Source organism: Patagioenas fasciata, chromosome 2 (genome assembly GCF_037038585.1).
Source record: "Patagioenas fasciata isolate bPatFas1 chromosome 2, bPatFas1.hap1, whole genome shotgun sequence".
NCBI classification, from domain to species: domain Eukaryota; kingdom Metazoa; phylum Chordata; class Aves; order Columbiformes; family Columbidae; genus Patagioenas; species Patagioenas fasciata.
Genome location: NC_092521.1, coordinates 133,881,923 through 133,887,922, shown reverse-complemented (window position 1 = coordinate 133,887,922; position 6,000 = coordinate 133,881,923).

Below are 6,000 nucleotides of genomic sequence, written 5' to 3'. Positions count from 1 at the left end.
AAAAGAGAATACAAAATCACCAATTGCAGCACAGCTATTGAAATAATTTATGTCATAGCATCCATAGCTTCCTACCATCTTTCCAGGGCGCTTGGGCTGCAGTAACTCTGTATTCTAATAAGTTAACTCACTGCACTATAGAGCCTGTTAGTCAAACAAACTGTTGGGAACAATCTGTTCCCAGTCAAGCCAGAGAAGGCTGTTTGTTTAACCACAATGATATTTTACAGAAAGTAAGCACATTTAACACCACAATCGTAGAGCTGTAGATATTTTTGCCTTATTAAAATGGACAGATATATGATGGGACAAGGGGAAAAAGGCAATTTTTATTCTTATGCTTTTAATTTTTAATGCAAGCACCGTATTAGGATAAGCACTTCCAGCACATCTTACATAATAGAAAAAAAATATCTCTGCACAGAACCAAGAGTCATATAACGTTGAAGGTCACTTGCCTTACAGCTTTACAAATAGTTCATTGATATAATGCAAGAGAGAGGTAAATAAATGTAATTAAAATATACTAAAAAAAAAAAATAAAACCCCATGGCTTTTGTTTACAATGGAAGTGAGCGGGAACCATATTACCTCTGCAAACTATTTTCACTTAGCACAATTCAGGTGGAATTATTGCCGTGACCTTTTAAAAATGTAAAAGCGTGAATCGATAGCCTTTCAGAGGCACGACCACGGGAGCAGAACAGGCCACGCTGTGGTGGTGTGCATTTCTGCATCAGAAGGCAGCTGAAACCTAATTATCGTCAATCACATCGAGGTAAGTCAAGGCGGTGACGAGCACTTTGCAGGTGAGCGTAGGTGGGCACGTGCCTATGGGGACGCCTTTGTGCATACAAGGAGGTGCCCACAGCTCTTCTGACGCCCATCAGGTGAAACTTAAAGGTGAGTTATAAGCAGGGTCGCTCATTTACAATAACTAACACCAGTCTGTCGGCAACAGTGACCTGCAAATGATGTACGGGGGGCTGGCAGGCTGCCGCCCTCCCACAGACCACAGAGCCACGAACCGCGCCGAATTGTTGCAGTCATCACAACACTTGGACTCTGTCCACCCGGTATTAACATATAACAGTTGGCCAATCAGCAACATGACTCAAGCCCAAGGACAATGTAATAACCCCCCATTTTGATATTTCTTTCTCCTCCTCTCCCAAGGCACCAGTCCTTACAGTTAATTCCCAGAGGTCATGAACTGTGGTGGGGGGCTGTCCCACAAACCTCCTGCTGTTGCAGGCATTCACATTGGTGCCATCTCCAGGGCTATCAAGACAACTTTGAAATGCTCATCAGAAGCCAGAGCAAATGTTTTGTAAAATTAATCTCTCCACCTATCAGCAAAATGTTAACATGTACAAGTGCTTAGTTTCATTTGATGGCCTAAGCATGAAAGCCCAGCATTACTCAAACACACGTCAGTGAAAGATGCATAAGGTTGTCAAATGGCGTTGATATCAGGAAAGCGCTGGTGACTCAGTCCAGCTCTTCTGAATGCTAAGCTGTGGCTGCACAAGTCTGAGCCTGGCAAAGCAATGGGTTTTAAACCACCTTTCTGCAAAGACTGAACCCTTTCCCAAACTAGCTCCTCCTGGTACACACCAGGAGTTCCTTAATATTCAGTATAACCAGAATACCATCTGCAGCCTTAGAAATACTGAAAAATGGACTGACAACCCTGAATGTCCACTGTTTGTTGTGTGGAGTCTAGTAATAATAATACTAAAGACAAAAATAAATAAATAAATAAAAGCCTTATTCCGAGTTGGTGATAATTTTCTCCAGAAGTGACTATTCGCCTTTGAAACTTTGCATGCAAAAGACAGATGAAAAAATCAGGCTGGCTCTCCCAGGTGCCAGTCAGTCTGGCCATTGAAGCACTGAAGCATCTGTGCCACCAGTGAGTCACGCCATTGTCCCCTAGTCCAGTGACAGCCCTTCCAGCAGTCACTGTGCTGGTCCCAGGCAGCCCCTGCCAGCACACGCTGCCTCTCCTGTTGTCCAGCATTGATGCCAGGAAGTGGAGGTTGCACAAATATTTGTAATAACACCCTGGTTTTGGAGGTCATTCACCAGCCAAACCTCTCAGAAACCACAGAGCCACTGCTTAGTGCTAAAGCAGGGGGGGTGCAGGATTTAGGAAACCCAGCTAGAGCCAAGTGCTTAAAACCCATGCGCCTTACAAGTGAGGTGGGAATACCATCATATCACTCAATTCTCATAAAGAGTGCAGGTCAATAAAACAAGTAACTTTCTCTTTATAGGTCCTAAACCAGCTTTAGCACCTTTTCTGTTTGGGAAGTTATTTGCTGTGTTAATGTCTACTTGTATTTACGTGATGACAGTATCTACCACACGACTACCACACAGAGGATCCTTTAGTACTCTGCTTCACAGTATGCTATGCTTCCCTTCTCCCACAAGTGCTATAAAGTCGTTGTTGACCATTGTCTTGGTTTAATGTTTCCTAAATAATAATAAACTGTAACAGTAAAAAAAAAAATATATATATATATTCTGCTCCAAGTAATATATTTCTCAAGGACTAATATACGATGAAAAAATAAATTTCCCCTCTGGCAACTTAATTTGTAGATAACTGTGGTTGTTTGAAGATAGGATTTTTACATTAGGCTTGGAATCTGAATGACTGTTTAACATCATTAAGGGAATATTATATTGACTGCAAGTAACTGGTTTCCATGTGGTTATATCAATCTATTTCTGTAAGACTGTACACTAGTTGTTCCCCTAGAGTACTCCTTGTAATGCTGAGAAAGTGTCAGAAATAATGACTGTCTACCTATATCTGCAATAAAACGTAGAGCATGGATATTATAGTTGTAAGTATCAAAGATTTATTTCATGACTGCAGGTAATGATGAATCTTTTAGCACAACTAATGTCTAGAGGAAACCTCTCTTCTTCTCTGAGCTGTCACATGGAGACTATTTATAGGGCCCTTAGTGCTGTGGGGCTTTAGCATAAAGAGGCAATGTGTCTGAGGTGCCACTGGATGGAAATGTTAGCAAGGGCTCCCTCTCATTGAAGATCTTTTAGTAGATGGCATTAGATTCCCTCTTTGTGTGTTTACGTCCCCCCAAAGACAGGGGACAGATGTTTAACATCAGACCATTAATCCCTTAGCCCAGGTTCCTGTGACAGCGCAAACCCAACAGAATGAGCCCTTTGCCTTTGCTCAGTGTAAATGCCGCAATTTACTGCTGATTTACAGAGTAGGGTCAGGCCATTAGAAACTTGGCAATCTTCTGTACAGCTGGAAAACAATATGCATGATAAGCTAAAATTCAATACCTTCTTGCACTAATTAAATGGGTTCCCACCAGGACAAAAACACAAATTACAAACAGGGCTTTTCTGCATCCCTATGCATTTTTCCCTGCAGATGTGACCACACTTTATTTGGGTCCCTTTCTCCTGACCACACTCAAAGATTTAGGCCACATTTGCAGGACAAGGAGCTGCGCTCCAATCAGAACTGCCTCCATTGTCTATTTTTCCTGTTCCCCTTTCCCATAGTCTCAGTTTTAAACCGACTGGTTTATTCCTCATTGCTGGCCAGGGCAGGCAGGTGGACAACAAAATCAGCAAGGAACGCTACAAAAATCCTAGCCTAATTTCATTACACAGATGGGCATTTAGATGGCAGATGCAGCCTTTAAACTAGAAGCTCACAAACATTGTCATTCTAGAAAACAAAACAACGGCAATACAACAGCATCCTTCATTTCAAGTCCAGGATAATTAACCTTATTGCAGGACAGTGCCATGAATCTCTGTCACAAACTGTCATCTGCTGACATCCTGAGCATAAGTAAACATTTAAGCAAACTTGTTCTGAAGCATAAAAGTAGTAAAGTGACAGATCTTGTAAGGAGATCATTTTGGGAAAGAAGAAAAAGAAAAAAAGCCATTTCATACTTCTGAAATGTGCCTGAAATAACTGGGATTCATGCATCTGAAATATAAACTCTGTCATTCATCAAGCCAAATAATAGTCTTTATATACTTATAAGCCCCCAAATAAAAACCTAAACAGAGCATGTGTGTTCAGGTGGGACTCTGGAGCTCTCCCAACAACGATTTGCTGAATAGTGAATAATATTTAGCTCAAGTATGGTTTGCTTCCAGACTTATTCACTGAGAAGCAACAGCAAGATTCTGAACAGCTGGAGGTTTAAGTAAAAAACAAAAATAGCTACAGGCTTTAACTCAGATCCAAATGGTATGAATAATAACGATAAAAAAATACCTGGTAACTATAAATCTCATCAACCAATGTAAAAGAACATTCTAAATCTATTAATATTTCCAGCGACATTATCTCTCTGCCACCCCACTGCTTTGTGACTTGTTGTATCAGCGATATTATTTGCCTTAAAGCATGAGCTAAGTGTTTTTCTTCCCCTGTGAGGAGAATCGTCCACAACCTTCACAAGCTGCAGCCCACTGCTCCCCGGCGGGAGGACTGGAGCATCATTAACAACGGGAGACACTTCAGGCACAAGTTGAGGCTCCAGCGTCTCCCAACCTTTCTGTCTCCCATCAAAATTCATATCCTGTCACTATTCTAGGAGCAGAAAGGCTTCTCATTACAGCATCATTCCCCTCTTGCAAGAAACACTGATTGCTGCACTGGTGGCTTTGGAAGGCAAAGATGTAATTTAGCAAAATAATGTACCATGCTGATTAATTTAATGTAGCCCATGACTAATTATGGTAATTCATTACATCTACAATTAGGCTAAGTAATTTATTGCACTGCAGTCTCATAAAGCAGAGGATTTATATCGAGTTTTGAATGTCACCCAAAGGACATTTCTGTACCTTGTCTTTACTGAGGCGGAATAAGGCTGCCAGCTGAGATGAGCCCAAAAAAAGAAGAGGGGGGGGAAGCCCCCCACGCACCCTTCCTCTGCCACGGCTGATGTTTGTACTGCGGGCACATGCAGGCGCAAGGCAGGCTGTTCGAGCTGCAGCCTCCTCCTTCTCCACCTGCACCTTTGTGCAGATTATTTGGCATTGCCTTCCCATTTCTTTTAAATCGCATCGCAGTTTTATTCACTATGAACCCTGGACATCTGATACACCAAATGGAAAACCTGCTGGGCTGTCCCTGAATATGATTTGGAGATAACCAAGAAAAAAAAAAAAAAGGAGAAAAAAAAAACCACGTTTATTGTCTGTGGGTTTCTCTGCTGCCGTGGCAGAGTCCATTGCAGTCTATCTCAACAAAGGCTTTTTGCTCGGCTTGGAGAGATGAAAGGCGGACATCTCCCTTCACTTCAGAAAGCCACGACACGCACACGGCATTATTGTGAAATACAACCTCGGCTGTACCCTGCAGCGGGGTTTGCTCCAGCTCTGGTGTACTTCGGAGACCAATTTGTTTAGCTGATCACTGTCTCTTTGACGTGGCTGCAAATGTTACCTTTCTTTTTCAATCAAAAACACAGCAGGGTGTGCCATCTGTTTGGCACAGCCTTCACTCTTCTTCCCCGATGCCTTTTTGTGCAGATCATTTTACGTGGCAATTTGCACGAATTTTTTATACCTTGATTTTGGTAAACATTTCTGCTTGCTTCTTTTAAATAACATGTCACTCTGCTGAGTACCTTCAGTGTTAAAAAAAAAAAAAAGGATAAAAAAGCAGAACGACAGCACAGGTAGTAAAACAGAATAAAAAGTATTTTAAAAAAATATTTTCTGAGCAAATGGCTGCCTGTAATTACATTGATTATTTAAAATAGACATGTTTACCAAGACTGGCTAACGCATTTCACACTGCTGTGTTCCACATCATTTTCCTCCTTACATTTTACCTGGCAGGCACAACTAATCAGAAGATTAATTTAACCATTTGAAAGACCTTTTTAAGCAGGTTAACAAAAAAATAGCCACCGTATTAAATTGTCATTATATAACAAAAGCTAGCAGTAAAGCGGTTAACTATATTTTCCCCAG